The sequence below is a fragment of the Gossypium hirsutum genome, chromosome A10 (assembly GCF_007990345.1).
Source record: "Gossypium hirsutum isolate 1008001.06 chromosome A10, Gossypium_hirsutum_v2.1, whole genome shotgun sequence".
Lineage (NCBI taxonomy): Eukaryota > Viridiplantae > Streptophyta > Magnoliopsida > Malvales > Malvaceae > Gossypium > Gossypium hirsutum.
This window is the reverse complement of record NC_053433.1, coordinates 22,007,708-22,026,296: the sequence shown is the minus strand read 5'-3', so window position 1 is coordinate 22,026,296 and position 18,589 is coordinate 22,007,708. Positions and strand designations below refer to the sequence as shown.

The window sequence follows — 18,589 nt, the reverse complement described above, 5'->3', positions numbered from 1 at the left end:
GGAAAGCTGACCTATCTGAGTTTCGAGCCCTTGGATCGACGGTTATTAATTTTTAAGTGCTGTCTCGGTGTTCTGAAAACGGGTTTCTAACATCGAGATAAATTTAGACAGCATCTTTTCAAGGTTCGTCTTCTTCTCTTGTTGGTAGGGTGTTTGTTGGAAGCCTGGAGGATGTTGTGGTCTTTGACTTCCCTGACCGCCCCACGAGAAATTTGGGTGGTTCCTCTAACTTGCATTGTAAGTGTTACTATATGGATTGTTTTGAGATCGAGGATTATTACCCATGTAATTTAACTGCTCATTATCCATGTTGTGGCCATAAGGTTGGTATTCTGAATTGCTTGATCCACCTCCACTTCCTTCACACTGCATTACTGGGTGAACCTATGAAGAACTAAGAAAACCATCAATTTTCTTATTCAAGAGTTCTACCTGATTAGAGAGTATGGTGACCGAATCGACGTTAGAAACACCGACTATTTTTGTTGGTTTTGTCTTCATGACTTGCCATTGATAGTTATTCAGTGACATCTCCTTTATAAACTCATAAGCATCTTCAGGTGTTTTATTATTGATGGTTTCGCCAGCAGCTGGGTCAACCATTTGCCGAGTCGAAGGATTCAGGCCATTATGAAACGTTTGAACCTAAAGCCAAAGCGGTAACCCATGGTGAGGGAACCTTCTCAGTAAGTCCTTGTATCTCTCCCATGCATCGTAAAGAGTTTCTAAGTCGATCTGCACAAATGAAGAGATATCATTACTTAATTTGGCAGTTTTAGCTGGCGAGAAATATTTTAATAGAAATTTTTTGGTCATTTGTTCCCAAGTAATGATTGACCCTCGTGGTAATGAGTTCAACCACTGTTTAGCTTTGTTTCTCAATGAAAAAGGGTACAACCGAAGACGAATGACATCATCAGAAACACCATTAATTTTAAATGTATCGCATTGTTCCAAAAAGTTTGCTAAGTGAGCGTTGGGATCCTCATCCTGCAAACCATCAAACTGAACAAATTGTTATATCATTTGAATAGTGTTAGGTTTTAGTTCAAAAGTATTTGCAGCTACAGCAGGTCTAACTATGCTCGATTCAATTCCTGTTAAAGAAGGTTTAGCATAATCATACATAGTACATGGAGCAGGATTTTGATTAACCGCAATTACAAGAGGTAGCTGATTGTCTTGGTTTTCAGCCATCTCTTCGGTTGGGGGTCGAGTATCGTCCTCTTGCTCGTTCTCTGTGTATCTTAAGCTTCACCTTATTTCTCTTTGGTTTCTGCGAATTGTGCGGTCGATTTCTTCGTCAAAAAGTAGTGGTCCTGACGGGTTTCTTCTAGTCATAAACTATAAAAACCTGCCAAGAGAAAGAAAAAGTAAATCAATAAATAATAATAAATTAAATTAAATTAAATTGCAAGAAAAATAAATGGCTAAAGTAATAAAAATTGAGCGTTCCTAATATCTTAGTTCCCCGGCAACGGCGCCAAAAACTTGATCGCGATTTTCGTGTGACAGGTTTTAAATATTTATAATGAATCGTTCTTGAAACTAACTATTATCACGATGTAGGCAAGTGTACCTATCGAATAGTAGTATAGTTTTAGCAAGACTAGATTGTCGAACCCAAAGGAACTAAAAGTACTAGTAATGACTGTCTTTTTATTATCTAGCCTAAAAATAAGGTGGCCTGGTTTTAACTAAGTAATTAACTAATCTAAGAATTCACAGAGAATGGAATTGGGGGATTACATTTGGAAAATAATTGAATTAAGACAATACCTAAGGAAAAATCCATCTAGACTGTACTTGTTATTCTGGCTCCGAATCGGACGATTTATTCATTTAACTTGTTCCGTAGAGATCCCTAAGTTATGTTATTATCCTTATTCAAGACTAATAATGTCTAATCCTTAGATTGAATAATTGAGACTTTTCTTTAATTAACACTCTAGGGTTGCATTAACTCGATCTATGGATCCCCCTATTAGGTTTCACCCTAATCTAGCAAAATCTTGTCACCCTATCTCTAGGCGCACAATCAAATCCGCTTAATTATGACAAATGTACTCTTAGACAGGGTCTATTCCTCCTATGAATAAGAGCTTATCTTGAATCAATATCTTGGGATATCAAAACAAAAATTAAGAACACATAATTAAGAACAAGTTAAATATTTATCATACAATTCAAAAAATAATAACAAGATTCGTCTTAGGTTTCATTCCCTTTAGGTATTTAGGGGATTTAGTTCATAACTAAAAAGGAAAACATCTCAGAAGAATAACAAATACAAAACATAAAGAAAACCCAAAACTCTTGGGGGAAGTTGAGGGGAGATCTTCAGTCTTGATGATGAAACCGGCTTCTGAGATGGATCAATCGACTTCCTTCGAGTAATTCCTTCCTTCCTCTCTGTGCCTCTCCTATTTCTCTTCCTTTAAGGTGTATTTATAGGCTTTAGAATGCCTAAAACCCTCAAAATTAGCCTTTTCTGAATTGGCCTCAACTTGGGTTTGGCAAGGATACGCCCGTGTGAATCGTGCTTCGAATCTGCTAAATTGACACGGCCGTGTGGTCTGCCCGTGTGAGGAAGTCCAGGCCATGTTGATTTCGTACTTTGGCCCATTTTCTCCATTTTTAGGCCGTTTCTCATTCCTTTCGCTCTCCTATGCTCTCCTAAGTATAAAACATGAAATTAAGGCATTAGGAGCATCGAATTCACCAATTCTACGGAAAAATCATCCATAAAATGTGTTAAGCATAGGGTAAAAATATATATAAATTACGGTTTATCAAATCTGCTAGAAAATTTGTGGATGAACCATTAGAGTTGTAGATTGTTAAACTGTAAAAACTTCCTCCTTTTATAATGTCCCACCCCATGCAGTGCAGTATGGCATTCTAGTAACAATTCAATACAAAAACAGTAGACATGCTTAACATGTATTCGATTTAATAGAAGTAGTATGCATGCTTAACATGCAATCAATAATTATTGGGAATGTGCTAATATTGTAGTAAACATGTAATTATTTTTTTATTTATTTGAATGATGAATAAATAAATAAATTTAATTTCACATTTCACTATTATGTCTTTTGTATTTTTGTCTTTTATATTTTACATCTATAGCGAAATTGTGACAAGCAAATATTAGCTCATTGATTGTCTAAGTTCAATAGAAAGATAAGTGGCATTGTAAGAATGTTTACATTGCGAGAAAGACAACTTACTTAAGTAGATAATCTAAATAAGTTCGTAATCCTGTAAAGAATCGAAGTAAGCATTTTATTCAAATACTGAGAAAGATTATTATGTCATTTACAATTCCAATTGGGGAGATGACTAGTCTTGGCTATCGGAGCAGTTGACTCCACGAGTAGAGACATATATGTATTCATTAGTAGAATGGAACATTGGACTGGACCCAAGATGAATTAATTCTGAATCCATTTGTGAATTAATTCACTTGTGACGTTCATGGTGCGATTTACTAAATCTTGAGTTAGTCACTGACCATGCGTATGCAACTCATGTGTTTTGATATAAGTGGAGGCTTATGCTTTAAAGATGATCGAGCCCATAGCCGGTATGTTGGGTACATGACTTGTGTATGGCATGGCTTTACTAGCAACAGTAGAATTCATAGCTCAATTAAAGAGTTAATGATATCCTCTCATTGGTATTGTATGGATTGATAAATATGGAACATGGCCACGGGTTGCTTGTTCTCGAATGAGCAATTTATCATAGTCATTTGTTAACAATGATAATATTAATCATTAAAAAGACACAATGGTGACAATGAGATAAAATAGGATTGTATTGAGTGAACGGATTTAACTCAAAGTAATCAAAGATATCATATGAAGGTAACACACATATGACGAGGTTATTGGACAAAGCAGTTGGATGAATTGCTTCTGTAAATAGTATATAATAAGGAGTTCTCAATCATGGTACTTCTTGTGGACTTACTCCATGAATAAGTAATTGCGAATTGTTGGAACGATGCTTCTAGACATAAGTGAAATTATCAGAGCCTAATTGTATAGTCTGGTTGGTCCCTCTGCTGGCTCAACAAAAATTCGATCGGACTGTATTTGAATTAGAAGAAAATTTTACGACTTTGAAAATAATTTAATTGAGTCGATTTATTCGATGTGGAATTAAATTAGGTGTCGTGAGATTGTTCAACTAGAGAATTTGATTAAAGAATTTTCTTGAAAAATTAAATTGGAAAATCTAATTGATTTTTGGAAAAATTAATTTTGATCAAGTAAAATTAAATTAATCAAATTAATTAAAATTAATATGATATTTTTGGAAATTAATTTTCAAGTCAGACAATTTACCCAATGGGTAATTGAACTTGAAAATTGGATTTGAAATCGTAAATTGGGCTTGGGAGCCCAAAATTGAGACCAAGACCCAAAAACTAGTCAAACCAAGTTCGGTATATGAAGCCGGGTCGACAACCTAACAGGTGGCTAGACTGGAACGATTAGGTAGTCACTGACCCAGAACAAACCGATAGCAGATGAACCAGCTCGAGGTGCCATACGAGTGTCGCACCTGCACCACCGAACACAACGATGCTGGTAGTTGCGACGGCGTCGTCTCGATGGCCGGCGACAATTGGTCTTCGGAGGTTGAGTAGTGGAAGAGTTACACTCCTACTAGGACTCTGCCAGAGAATTTGATTTCAGATTAACTATTCCAAAAATAATATTATTTTAATAGTTTAATATTAAATTAAATTTAATACTTATCTTAATAGTATTTTATTAATTAATATTAAGTGATTATCTTAATATTTAATTTAATTTAATGTTTATCTATTATTTTAATAAGTTTTAATATTAAATTTAATCTAATTTTTATCTTGATAAATATTATAATAATTTAATATTAAAATGATTAAGTTTAATTATAATTGAACTCTCTAAACTCTCCCTATATAAAGAGAGCCTTGGGTCATTGTTCGAGAGAAAGTTGTAGAGAGAAAATTCTCTAAAGAGATTATTACAAAAAATTTCTAGAGATATTTTTCTGATTTACAACTTGACCTAAAAGTTTTGAGAAATTGTGAAATTACCCCATTGATAATTTTTTGTGAAAAATTTTCTAATTCGAAGCGAGCCCACACTCGGCAAACGTGAGCTTGAGGGTAGCAAAGAAGACTACTTGGTCAAAGCGCTCATCCTAGATGAATCGAAAATGTACAATTTTGAATATGTGTTTATTACTTTAGATATCACAACCAAGATCTTTTTTGGAAAAAAATTTAAAACTCTACTTTTTCCTTAAATTTTTTTCTGCCGCGTTTTCCAAAATCATTTTTCCAACAATAATACAATAGCAGAATTTAACAGTAGTAGCTTTTCAAAAATATAGAGAAAATGGGCATTTATCATTCACATATCATGCACACAACAGCAGTAATTCAGTCAATTAGATCATGGATTCCAAAATGTTCATCTATCAAAGACTCAATTAAGTGAAATAAAACTCTAAAAACAGTTCAGAGAATACCACGGACTAAATTATACTTGACATAAATTTCTGGAAAAATTGTATAATAGGGGACACACAGCTGTGTGTAAAGTTTACATAGCCGAATGGTCAAGTTGTATAACAGATTGCAGTCGTGTGACAATTGCAAAAATTAACCTACAGGGGAGACATGGTCGTGTGGCAAGCCACATGGAAGGGTTATGGTCATGTGGTTCACGAATTAGCCTAGGGTTTCAAAGGTATATGGTCGTGGGGGGATGTGGTCCACATGCCCATGTGGGAGACTATGTGGCCTTATTCCTAGACACAATTTGCCCCGATTCGCTTGAAAAAGATGACACACCTTTCACTAGGAGCCTGATCGACGTTCCTTACGATCAAATCTGATCCGATGCATCTAAAACAGGTCCTTCAAATGACATTTATACACGAGTTAATAATTGATTTCAAGATTCATCATGGTTATCGAAAGATTTGTCAAGAATAAAAAAAGATTGTTTAATTGAAAGTAGAGTTAGCACCAGATAGAAAAACTACAAAAATTCAGGATCTAAACTTTGGAACGAGATGTACATACTATTTCTTGGCAAGGATCAGAATGCTATGACTTCAATTACAAAATCGGTAGAAGAATAATTGAAGGAGAATGACTTGATTCGGGAGAAGCAAAATAATCAGTAGTAGTTTAGTTGAAAAATATGATATAGAGAATAGGAAAAGAGAAGAAAAAAAAAAGAAATAGGAAGGGGAATTTCTATTGGGAATTGAAAAGGGCAATTTGTGAATTCTAATTAGGCAAAAATTGGTTAAATGCCTAAGGCTTGTGTGTCACTTGTAATTTTCCCAAAGTTGGCCAAATTTCAAAACAAAATGGAAGGAAGCTGGCCGAATTTCAAAACAAAATGGAAGGAAGGGCGTGGCTTGAAACTAAGAACATAAGGGAGGAGAACTAATACTTAATCGTTAGACTATTGCCTATTTTTTATTAAGTTTTATCCCAAAAAATATATATTTTAGTGTGATTTTTATCCTAGGTTACTGAAAATAAAAGAAAAAAAAAAGAAAAGGGAAAAAAGCTACTTGAACTTCAATTCTTTAGGGAGGGTACTAACTTCTTAACCAACAAACTTATTCAATTTTCTTAATTATTTCAGCTAACCTTTTATATTTTAAGGCATGACACGATATGTAATAATAATTAAAAATAATAATATCTCTATTGTATTCTCATTATATTTTTATATATAAAACGTTTCAGATTTATATAACTTACTTTCAAATAAATAAATTTATATATATTACTAATCCATTTTACATGAAGTTTAGATATTTGTTCTATTTAATTTTTTGACAATATATTTTAATTATTTGATTTTTTGTCATATTTTAATTTTCATAATATGCATAATAATTTTCAAATAATTTGATTATTGTATTTTATTTTTCAATAACTGAATCATTATATTTATCAATATAATATTTAAAATTTTAATTTGTTTTTATTCTAACAGGCTACATAAAATTGAAAAGAGATTACACCATGAATTAAACAGTTCACCCATATCTGTTAGATTCCCTTTTCCCATATCTAAGGGCATGAACCCTTCCTTTTCCAGGTGGTTAAATTTCAATTTCAATCACTGTACCATATCTCAAATTTGAGTGGTAATTTTTATACTTTTTAAGTTTTAACATAATTTAGTAACTCAATATTAATAATATTATAAAATATTTTATTCTAATTAAAATATTTATGTGAATTTTAAGAATTGTTAATATCATTAAAATTTTTTGTAAAATTCGAATTTATTACAATACCAATTTTTATCACGTGATTATTGAGCGAGTGCTTTTTAAATTTTAGAATGTTACTTCAATAAAAATAATAGAAAAATTAACAGTGTTAACAATTAGATTTAAAATTTTAAATTAAAAAATTAGAGGGACTAAAATTTTAAAATAAAATATAAAAATTAATTCTAAATATACAGAGGAGCACATCGTAAAATGTGAAAAAATAACAAATTGGCAAAGCATTTGATTTTTTTAACAAAGAACAACGTGATATGAATTGTTAAGACACATAAACTAACTATATTATCTGGCAAAATTGATGAAAGTTAGTATAATAATAAGATACATTGTACTCTCAATGAAAAATATAAGTTTAAATTTAGAAAATAATATTATTAAAAAAACAAATGGAAGACTAAATTAAATATGAATGGTTAAGAAGGCAGGTAGTGGGAACTTGGGAATTAAATGATGCTAGATATTTGAAGCAATATATTGTTGATTTTGAGTTTGAGTGAGGAAATTTGGCTATGATTTTGGAGCCTTAAATCTAATATATAATAAATGCACGTTCCTACCTTTACAGTGAAACAAACACCTACATCCCTTTTTCTAATGCATAATTATGGATTTTGAGTTTAATGTTGAATTTTCAAACAATTTTTTGTTAACAACTTATTAGACAAATTATTGCATTATAGATTGGGAAGCATAGCATTTAACTTTAAATCTGAGGAGCAATGCAAGGGTATTGAAAGTGACTACTACTTCCTTCAAAAATAAACCAACAGTTGTTATAATAATAAATGAAGAAAACAAAGTTTGGAAGAGATTGTTTAATGTAATTATCGGATATTAAAAAATATAAACACCTAATGTTGATTCAATCCTTTACTTGTTATCAACAACCACAAACAACACCAGCATAATTGATTATGAAAGCTAAAAACAAAATTACGCTAAGGTTATAAAAATAATTATTGAATTATTCGAAAGATTTTATTTATGTCACTAAATTATTAGGAATTTTTTATTTAAGTCATTAGGTTATTAAGATTTTTTTTTAAAATTCAATTAGTAAACCCCAAGCAATAATTTGAAGATTGGTACAATAGATCAGCATCCATCCACTAGTAGAACATACTTTAGATCCAAATTAATTTGACAATCCATGTCGAAGATCAGAGAATAAAATTGTTTGGATTTTAGTTTGTAGATTTGTAATATTTAAATCTATTTCATGATAATAAAAAACTAAACTATAGAATAGAAGAGAAATGTGCTTTCAATTGGTACAAATTGTATGAATAATGAAAGTCATATATAAGTTATTTTAACAACTCAGTGGTTCAAATGAAAAATTTTAAATAATTCACTAATCATTTTGTAACATTTTGAAGTTAAGTAGCCAAAACATAAATTTACTAATAATTTAATGACTTTGGGTTAGACTTATCCATGGTACCGCTTGAAAAGTGGAAGGGCTTGGGCAAAAATATAGACCCATTTCCTAAACAAGTCGAACTTGGGGTAAACTTTTTTTTCCCAAGTCTGCCCGAATTTGAAAAAAAAACTACTACTTTTTTCTTATTGTTTTGCCGGTGTTTTTTCATTATTTTGCTATTATATTGTTACTATTTTGTTGTTATTGTTTGGATATTGTAGAACTCTTGTTTTATTATTAATTTTGCAACTATTTTAGAGGTATTTGTCTGCTAAGTTGCACTTATCTTAGTGTTGTAATAGCCCATTTTTGCCCGGCCCATTTCAGTATTTAAAATAATAAACCCCAAAAAAATAAAAATAAAACAAAGTCCAAGTCCAATACAAAATTACAAACATATAATTTGGCCCAATCAGAATGGCCCATTACTTGAAAGGATTTAAGGTCCATCTATAAGCTTGACTCATATGGAAATATAATCTTTAAGGATATGCAATTTTAGATATGATATGCAATCTTAGATATGATATGCAATCTTGAAGATATGATCTTGTAATCTTGGAGATTTAATTTGTAGATATCCTTTAATCTTAACCGTTGATGTAATTGATCTGTACCGTTGGATTTGGGGAGGCTCAACTATAAATAGAGGCCTCTCCCTTCATTGTAAATCACTTGAGTTTTGGAAAGCAATAAGAATTCTCGAAAGCATTCATTCAAATTTCTCTCCCTCTTGCGTTCTTACTCTCTGTGGTTTGTTCTTATTTTATTCTTCGTCTATCTTAGTTTTTCAACATTTTTTATTTTAATTTCTTCATTTTCCAAATATGTATATTTATTCCTATCTTTTATACATTTGATTATGTATTTTATATATTATAATATTTAACCTTTTATATAGTTTATTTTCAAATATATATTTTCTATGCATGTATATATATTATATTATCATTTCATGTATTTTGAACTATTTCATTATATTTTTATAATTTGTAAATGTTCTATTTATTCATTTTTTTAGTGTATGTCATTTATCTTATTTGTGCATAGTTTCATTTTTTTATATGCTATGTTTAATTATTTCTTTTATGTGCTATTTTATGATATATATCGTTGTATAATTTTTGCATGTATTATGTTTTTCTTTTAGTTTACTCATGTTTTTATTTGTTTATTATCTTATATTTACCCTAGTATGATTTTTTTTCATTAAACGTATGTTAATGTTATTTAGTTTTGTCTTAATGATATTATTTATGTTTGTATGGAAATGTTAGAATATTTTGTACATCTATGCTTCATGATGCATTAATATGTCATCCTAAAACGTCATTTAAAATAATATTCCAAGGTTTTTTTTAAAAAAAAAATAAAAGGCAATGCTTGATGTTTGGAAACTTCGAGAAAGGTAGTGCCCTAACTTACTGGGTTGCGACTTTTCTCATTGAATTCGAATAGTCAAGCACCCTTCTAAGTGATTTTGAGTTTTCAAAACTTAAACAATTATTTTGAGATTTCAAAACATAGTGTCCTAACTTACTGGATATGGCGCTTTGTTGTTTCGAGATAGAAATTTTTGAAAGACGAGCTTAGTTTCGAAGGTTTTAAAATGTTGTGTCCTAACTTACTAGATGTGATGTTTTGACTCGTTTAAAATAAGTGAGCCTTAATTTTCAAAATTGAGACATTCTAATTAAAAGAGGTTTGCATCTTAAAACTTTCAAATTTCTGACATTAAAGACACTTGATAATCAATTAGGTACCAATTTTTGGGCGTTACGAGGGTGCTAACCCTTCCTCATACGTAACCAACTCCCGAATCCATTTTCTCGACTTTCGTAGACCAAAATTAATGTTTTAAAACAAAATATTTTATAAGGTGATCCAATCACACCTAAAAAGATTGGTGGCGACTCCCGTTTTCGTTTTTCTTAAAGTCGATTCCCATTTTCCAAAACTCGATTTAAAAATGGTTTCGACAGCTTGGCGACTCCGCTGAGGACTAATAAGAGAGTCAAGTCGTGTAATTGATTATCTCTTGTCTTAATATCGGAAATTAAAAATTTTAAAATTTAATCCTCTTTACATTACATGTGTTTGTATTATTGCATACTATATTCTGATACGCATTGCATTTGCATGACCGTTGTGGTCACACCCTTAAGTGGGAGTGAGAAGCTACGCCTTCGTGAGGTTTTCGCCTCCGTGCAGGATAGTGGATCACTTTCGGGATACATTCGTACCTATGGTTTCGTGAGATTTTCATCTCCGTGTAGCCATAGGGAAATGTATTCCCCTGAACTGAACCCAATTCAAATGAGCCTATAATGGGTGAGGATCGAGGAATCTGCTGGTTCGGGTACCTCAAACTTTAGAAACAAACCACAAATAGAAAAATCGAAAGAGCTCAATATAGATAGAATTATACTTAGGTTATCTTTGTGTTTATTAATATCATATGATACTGACTGTTTTCTTTCTTTTGTGCATGTCATTTTGCATTTAAAAGGTATCGATTCACGGTCAGTTTCTAAGTTAGAAAGTTTTATTATGGAGAACGGACTTCTTGATAGAATGGAGGGCAACGTTAACATCCATAAATGGTCAAAGGAAATGCTAAAGGATACACATCAGAATTATGGGGTTACACTCGCATCAGCGTGGCGCAAAATAATCTCCAGGAGTTAAAGGAAATATGGGATCAATGGAGTAATGAAGCCAAGCAGTTGTTCTACAATAACTAAGGGGACTTGCAGTATTTGCTTGACAGGAGGATAGATGAGCAATTCAAAGTGAGTGTGGGAGTATTGATGGACACTTCTACCATTATAGCATTTCTCTTTCATATGAAAACGGTTGCCATATGGAGGGTAAGGGTATTGGAAGGAAAGTGATTGATAGAGTGCATGAGACCTACAAAAATGAGTTGGATGGAAAGAATTTTTGTTTATGATGGTAAAAAGCTCGTTTACTATAGGACCGCTACCAAACAACAAGCATGAGTTTACTGTTGTACTTATCAGAAACAATGGAAATGTAAGCCCCGATGGCCTGGATAGCTTAAGTAAGCGTGAAAAAAGCGATTAAAGAAGACCGTATCATACAAAAACCTTTAGAGATTAGCTATGCTGCGAAGGTACCGAGGCAGGATGCTTTTCGTGGGTAGAAATCTGAAAGCTTTTAAGAAATATTAAGGATATAGGATATTATTTTAAGATAACACACTGCAGAACAGGATACCTACTTGTTCGCTAATCTATCTCAAAATAATCAGAACAACTCCACAGGTATTGGAGGAGGTGTCCCTAGTTGCACGAATTTCCCCATAGATGAGGTCTTAGCTCTAACTTAGGAGGCAGTTGATTATTTATAGATATTGGCGGTACAGGCTGACATATTGAGCACCAATACGAGATACAATCAGATCGTGGCTAAGAGTTTGTTTTAAAACTTTGGGCATTAGGGCGAAAGCGTATTTGTAATCCATTTATATGTAAAGATATTCTTTTTCTAAATAAAGTTTTCTAAATGAGATTGAATCGAGATCGATACCTTTTGCATTCATGCATTTGCATCTCATAGCATTTCATTGCATCATTTGCATTCAAAATTATAAAAAGACCCTAATTAGTTAAAGTTATTAAAAAGAGAAAGAAAAAGAGAGAGAGAGAAGAGGGTCACGGCTGAGTGAAAAAGAAGTTGAATGGGAATTAACGACGTTCCCTTACATATCCCCGACTTTTGTGTCAAGAGGGATAGCTTACCTGGAGAAGGGGGTGTTTGGAAATGAAAATCATCCCATCAATGTCATACATGAGGAAGGGACTGAACAAAGAAACCTTGAGGGCATTCGCCCTTATGAACCGGGAAGTTCTTTAAACAATTGGACTGCAAAAGAACTTCCTGTAATCTTTAAGAATTTTACGGAGTAATATTCAGAACAGTCTTGTTGCTCTAAAGCCTAGGAGTAATGAGATTTCTTTTGAGAAGTGGGCTCATGTTCAGACATTTTTATTTTCAATAAAACATAATTTTATTATTTATCTGAGTAAATATTCTTTCATTCTGATTCTTTTGACCTTTGACATTCTTTATAAATTTTCATTTCATGTAAATAGTCATTCTTGAATTCATTTATTCCTTGTATATTCTTTTGTGTGCCTATCATAGATCCCTAGATATCAATGACACGGGCAACGATACTACAGATACAGAGTTCCTTTTGAGTGTGATATGTGTTTAGAGGAATCTCAGTACTTTGAAAGTGACAAAAATTGTGACTTGTTTCTGAATTTGTTGAAAAAGGTTTTTACCCTATGAAGTGGTGGTAGGAAATATAGCCTTAGAGGAAGGAAAGATTGCGAAATTGAAATCAGCTAAGGAGACAAAAACAAAACTTTGTTGAGACTATTATGGGAATTTGGTCCAAAGACGTATGCAGGAGGATTTGCAATTGCCAGGATAAACATGAGGTTTTGGGACACTGTTGGTCCACCATGGAAAGGAATCGCATTAGTTGTACAATGAATGCCAAATTTAAAGGAGTCAAGACTTATGGGGCATGTATGTTATGGGCCGAGCTCGTCAAAAGTTTCAAGCTGACAATGACCTATCTTTGTGGACGTCAACTACTCCATTAAGCGGGGGAGATAGCTTCATATGCCAATATTACAAAGTCAAAAGTCATCCATTTCAAAAAGAAAAAAAGAAAAAAAAAGAAGATTATATATAACTGCACAATGCCAAAAGATTGCAGTCTTTTTAAAGATAATGCGCCATACCACAGTACAACAAAGGTTGCCAAAAAAAAAGAAAAAGAAGAAGAAAACAAATTACAGAAGATGACTTAGACTGGTAAAAATTGGCATAAGAAACTACTGCCCACTCTCTATGCTTACGCTGGGGCAAACACCTTCAATTCCAGTTGTTTCAAAGGTTCCAACCATCATTCTTGGAATGGGTGCATTGTTTGGCTTTCCTGAGCAGTCTGATGTGCCGTCAACAGCTGCGATGGTTAGCTCCAGGCGGTGGCCATTGATTTCCAGCTATGGGGCATCAGGCCGTACACAATCCCTAAAGCTTAAAATGATAGATTCTTTCTTCAAAACTAGTTTCTGACAAAGTGGATGACGGTATCATAAATGAAGCTCTCTTAGACTTCTATACAAGTTCAGGGAAGAGGAAACCTGATCAAATCATTATTTTCAGGGATAGAGTTAGCGAATCTCAATTCAATCAAGTTTTGATCAAGTTATTGAGGCTTGCAAGTTCCTTGATGAGAAGTGGAACCCTAAAGATTGTGGTTATTGTTGTACGAAAAACCATCATACCAAGTTTTTTCAGCAGGGATCTCCTGAAAATGTGCTACATGGTACTATCATTGACAACAAAGTATGCCATCCAAAGAACAATGGTTTTTTTACCTTGGTACCCATGCTGGAATGATTAGAATCACGAGCCAGACCCACTATCATGTTCTCTTAGACCAGGCTGGGTTTTCGGCTGATGATCTGAAAGAGTTTGTTCATTCTCTATCCTATATGTATCAAAGGAGCACCACAACCATATTTGTTGTGGCTCCTATTTGCTACGCTCATTTGGCAGGTTCACAGTTGGGGGCAATTTATGAAGATTAGGGATGTTTCAGAAACATCATCGAGTCATGGTGGGATGTATGCTCCGGGAGTAATCTCTGTACCTCAACTTTCCAGGTTGAAGGATAAAGTCAGCAACTTCATTCTTGTCTGCTGGGAATCATTGAACCATCTTTTTGTAGGGTTTGACAAACAACAGCCAGGACTGCTGCTGGGGCAATCCCTTTCTTACGGGTTTATGAATCAAGATTTTTCCTCCAAGCTTTGATGCAGTCAAGAATTGAATACCTCTAGTAAAATTAACTTGAAAGTATTCAACCTAAGCAAATGTACCAAGAATGGATGACATAGGCTTATGACAAAGAAGGTTCATCCAAAAGAATTTCATAAAGGAAACCTTGTGCTGAAAGAGATCATTCCTATTTAAAAGGATGCTGAATTAGGAAGGGTCATATGTTGCGAAGAGGGCTTTCTCTAGAGGTGTACTGATTTTGACAAGAAATGGATAGGAAGAATTCATCTGATCTAGTGAATTCGTACTTAGTCAAGGAGTACTTTGTCTGAAGGAGAAGGGAGGCCAAGGTGAAAACCAGCAAATGGCACTTTGAGACTTCTATTTCAAAAAAAAAAAGAAAAGAAAAGAAATAGTAAAAAGAAAAAAATAATAAAAATGGAGAGGCCAAGGTGAAAATTCGCAAAGGGCGCCTTGAGACCAAAGGGGTTTTGAGTTGAAAACCAGAAAGGGAAACTCAAATTTTGAAAGGCGTGCAGTGATCTTGCTATACTAGATTCGACAAGAAGTGAAATATGTTACATACCGGGGCATCAACAAACTACTTTGGATCTTTTAAACACATGTTAAACTCAAAGCAGTCTTCACGGAGTTCGCATACGAAAGCCTAAGCTGTGATATCTGGGGCATCTGATTTTTTTGTCCTGTTTACTATCTTTGGATTCTCTTTCTTCTCAAAGATAGATTAACCTCCTTTGTTTTTTGATAAATCAATCTAATTATTCTCAAGATTAAATTCATCTTCCATTATTCTTAAAGTATGTTGCATTAAAATAATGATAGATGAACTAAATATCTTTACAAACGAAGTTTTGCATATTACTCTGGAAATTTCTAGATAATATAAGAAACTGAAACAATACAATTGTTTAAAGAATTTCCATATTTGAGGGTCGGATGTACTCAGGGAAATTTCTTCTTCAGTCCAAAAGGTGGTTGGACGTTTTAAGCAATATTAATCTTAAGAAAGGATCATTTCATAAACGTCTCCAGCGGGTCACAACATTTGGAGAATGGTACAATAGGACTAAGTTGATTCAAAGCATACAAGTAGAGTATGATTGATACATCAAGGAGTAAGGAAAACTTCGATAAGGGAATAAGTGATGACGTCCGAAATACGGGTCATATTCATAACATTTTGCATTATAACATGTCTAATTAGGAGAATTTGACTCGCTTCGATCATAGCATCCTAATTATTAGGCATGAACTCATACGCATTCTACAGGTTATGTCTTTTATGGGACAATGTAGATCAAAGAAACAAGATATGGCATCCCTGTGTTTATAGGGAACAGATCGAAGATAGCAGATCTAACACTCCTGTGCTTACAGCGAAGCAAATCGAAGATTTCAGCATGGCATCCCTGTGTTTATAGGGAACAGATCGAAGATAGCAGACCTAACACTCCTGTGATTACAGCGAAGCAGATCGAAGATTTCGGCATGGCATCCCTGTGTTTATAAGGAACAAGTTGAAGATAGCAGATTTGGCATCCCTGTGTTTATAGGGAACAAATCGAAGATAGCAGATCTGACATTTCTGTGATTACAGCGAAGTAGATCGAAGATTTCAGCATGGCATCCCTATGTTTATAGGGAACAAGTTGAAGATAGCAGATTTGGCATCCCTGTGTTTATAGGGAACAAATCGAAGATAGCAGATCTAACATTCCTATGCTTATAGCAAAGCAGATCGAAGATTTCAGCATGGCATCCCTGTGTTTATAGGGAACAAGTTGAAGATAGCAGATTTGGCATCCCTGTATTTATAGGGAACAAATCGAAGATAATAAATCTGGCATCTCCATTTCGACGAAGAGCAGATACATAGCAGATCTAACCTTCAGATGATTTTATTGAAGCAGATCCAAGATGATTTGGCATCCTTGTGTTTACAAGGAGCAAATCAAAGACACAACAGATTTGGATTTCACGTGTTTACGCTGAAGCAGATCTAAGATGATTTGGCATCTCTGTATTGCCAGAAAACAAATCGAAGAAGCAGATTTGACGTCTCTGTGTTCGACGGAGAGCAGATCGAAGATATCAACATGACAATCCTGAGTTTGCAAGGAGCAGATTGAGGACCATGAAGTCTGAAGCTGATGAGACCGGGAAAAATGGGTCCTTTTATAGTCTTTGCTCTATTCTCATTACATGACAATGAGTAAAGAGGCACAGCTGTAATAGCCCATTTTTTCCCCGCCCATTTCAGTATTTAAAATAATAAACCCCAAAAAAATAAAAATAAAACAAAGTCCAAGTCCAATACAAAATTACAAACATATAATTTGGCCCAATCGGAATGGCCCATTACTTGAAAGGATTTAAGGTCCATCTATAAGCTTGACTCATATGAAAATATAATCTTTAAGGATATGCAATCTTAGATATGATATGCAATCTTAGATATGATATGCAATCTTGAAGATATGATCTTGTAATCTTGGAGATTTAATTTGTAGATATTCTTTAATCTTAACCGTTGATGTAATTGATCTGTACCGTTAGATTTGGGGAGGCTCAACTATAAATAGAGGCCTCTCCCTTAATTGTAAATCACTTGAGTTTTGGGAAGCAATAAGAATTCTCGAGAGCATTCACTCAAATTTCTCTCCCTCTTGCGTTCTTACTCTCTGTGGTTTGTTCTTATTTTATTCTTCGTCTATATTAGTTTTTCAATATTTTTTATTTTAATTTCTTCATTTTTCAAATATGTATATTTATTCCTATCTTTTATACATTTGATTATGTATTTTATATATTATAATATTTAACCTTTTTATATCGTTTATTTTCAAATATATATTTTCTATGCATGTATATATATTATATTATCATTTCATGTATTTTGAACTATTGCATTATATTTTTATAATTTGTAAATGTTCTATTTATTCATTTTTTTAGTGTATGTCATTTATCTTATTTGTGCATAGTTTCATTTTTTTTATATGCTATGTTTAATTATTTCTTTTATGCGCTATTTTATGATATATATCGTTGTATAATTTTTACATGTATTATGTTTTTCTTTTAGTTTACTCATGTTTTTATTTGTTTATTATCTTATATTTACCCTAGTATGATTTTTTTTCATTAAACGTATGTTAATGTTATTTAGTTTTGTCTTAATGATATTATTTATGTTTGTATGGAAATGTTAGAATATTTTGTACATCTATGCTTTATGATGCATTAACATGTCATCCTAAAACGTCATTTAAAATAATATTCCAAGGTTTTTTTTAAAAAAAAAATAAAAGGCAATGCTTGATGTTTGGAAACTTCGGGAAAGGTAGTGCCCTAACTTACTGGGTTGCGACTTTTCTCATTGAATTCGAATAGTCAAGCACCCTTCTAAGTGATTTTGAGTTTTCAAAACTTAAACAATTATTTCGAGATTTCAAAACATAGTGTCCTAACTTATTGGATATGGCGTTTTATTGTTTCGAGATAGAAATTTTCGAAAGACGAGCTTAGTTTCGAAGGTTTTAAAATGTTGTGTCCTAACTTACTGGATGTGATGTTTTGATTCGTTTAAAATAAGTGAGCCTTAATTTTCAAAATTGAGACATTCTAATTAAAAGAGGTTTGCATATTAAAACTTTCAAATTTCCGACATTAAAGACACTTGATAATCAATTAGGTACCAATTTTTGGGCGTTACGAGGGTGCTAACCCTTCCTCGTACGTAACCGACTCCCGAATCCGTTTTCTCGACTTTCGTAGACCAAAATTAATGTTTTAAAACAAAATATTTTATAAGGTGATCCAATCACACCTAAAAAGATTGGTGGCGACTCCCGTTTTCGTTTTTCTTAAAGTCGATTCCTATTTTCCAAAACTCGATTTAAAAATAGTTTCGACAAGTGTTATTTATTTTTTTCTATTTATTAGAAAATATTTATTTTAATATTTTTAGTATATTTGATGTATTAT

General features: G+C 32.9%; 1 non-coding gene across 1 annotated transcript; it reads left to right on the top strand.

Moving 5' to 3' along the window:
- The first annotated feature begins 661 nt into the window (after window positions 1-661).
- On the top strand, window positions 662-768 carry LOC121209095 (small nucleolar RNA R71). The gene has a single exon (XR_005904212.1). It is a non-coding gene; the product is annotated as a small nucleolar RNA R71 (small nucleolar RNA).
- The last annotated feature ends 17,821 nt before the right edge of the window (window positions 769-18,589 follow it).